This window comes from Mobula birostris, chromosome 10, assembly GCF_030028105.1.
Source record: "Mobula birostris isolate sMobBir1 chromosome 10, sMobBir1.hap1, whole genome shotgun sequence".
In the NCBI taxonomy this organism is placed as follows: domain Eukaryota; kingdom Metazoa; phylum Chordata; class Chondrichthyes; order Myliobatiformes; family Myliobatidae; genus Mobula; species Mobula birostris.
In genome coordinates this window covers 101,765,417-101,767,025 of record NC_092379.1, presented here as the reverse complement: position 1 = coordinate 101,767,025, position 1,609 = coordinate 101,765,417, and the positions used below count along the sequence as shown (strand labels likewise).

Here is a 1,609-nt window from a genome sequence, read left to right as displayed (position 1 = left end):
AGTTCTGATGAAAACAACTCAGACGAAAGTGAATTGTCTTGTCCGCAACTTCACAGCGTGAAAGGGACAGATGATCGAAGAGTAATATGGATCACTCCACGAGTGGCAGGCGTGAGACTGAAACTGGAGTTGGACACAGGCTCAGCTTTAGCGGTAATCTCTGTACGAGACTACAAATGACTGTTTTCTCACATACCTCTGAAATGAACTAAACTACTGATAAAGACTTACACAGGACAGAAAGTATGTCCCAAAGGTAAAATTAAAGTGACAGTGACCTATGGAGACAAAACACAGCAGCTGAACCTCTATGTACTGAAAAATGGAAGACCACCGTTGCTGGGACAGGAATGGCTCAGGAAAATCCAGTTGGATTGGCACACCATCAAGGCACTGGATGTGTCAACAAAGAAGGGTAGCTCGGCAGGGAAGATGTCTGCAGCTCTCCTCTCACCCATTGTTGACTATTACAACGACGAGGAGGAGCTAGACAGCATCGATGAGAACGAACACAGTATCCGTGGCCGCGACTCGGATGAAGATACAGAGGATGCAAGTGAGACAGATATTGCCAATAAGCAGGATGATGAAGACTACCTGGAAGTAAGAGAGCAGATGTACCAGGAGAAATTGACATCTCCCAAAAGACAGCTACAGTAGTTACAGGAAGGCACTTTGCAGGAGTATCAGAAAAGGATGAAGAAACTAGATTAACAATACAAGGAAAGAATACAAAATGCAGAGCTTTTTCTGCAATTGGGGACAGAACAAGTGGAAAGGAATTATATTAAAGAGAAGAAAGCAGCAGTGAAAGAATTTGAAGATAAAAAGATTGAGTTAGAAGAAAAGAAAATGATGATTGAGAATGAGAGGCTAACAATGGAACTCACAGGAGATTCTATGGAGTTAAAGCCAATAATGACTAGGAAACCACGGAGGAGACCTAATGATCCTGCTCCAATGACAGACAAAAGATGAAAACCTGAATCTGCACAGTTAAATTACTTGTTAACAGCTGAAGAGATAATGGAAGATCTGGAACGCTCAACAAGGTTAAATCTCCAAAACGACCAGCATCTCCGTCTTCTCCTGAGCAACTTCCCAGCAGTCCTGCTGAATCACTAGCACAAAGGTATGAAGCACGAATAGAAGATGGAAAGTCATATTACGATAAGGGATGGTATCATAAAGGTCAGGCTATCTATTTGGAATCTAAGGAGAATACGAAGATTGACTGTGTAATTAGCTCAGTTGGAACAAATGAGATATGGGTAAGGAAGACAAGTGATAGCTCAAAGGTGAGTATATATCTAGGACAGCTGCACAGAGGAGTCTTCATTATACAGAGGCGATCTGCTGCCTAGAACTCTCAGCAAGTTGGAGGCGCACATCTTTTTAACTCCGTATACTCAGAGGTCAACTTTCATAACTTTTATATGGAAATCTGTATTAAAACAAACAAGTTTATTGACAAACTGAAGAACACACTATTTGAAGACACTTTCCAATGCCATCTCAGTTTTGATGATTGTACATATTTTTAAGAATAACATTCACCTTTTCACGGATTTCACTTTGCTTTCGCCATCTTTGCAAGATGGAGGTGACT

The 1,609-nt window shown here is 41.3% G+C and overlaps 1 pseudogene; it reads left to right on the top strand.

The window, feature by feature from the left end:
* The first annotated feature begins 432 nt into the window (after nucleotides 1-432).
* On the top strand, nucleotides 433-1,364 carry LOC140203723 (sin3 histone deacetylase corepressor complex component SDS3 pseudogene; annotated as a pseudogene).
* Nucleotides 1,365-1,609: the final 245 nt, after the last annotated feature.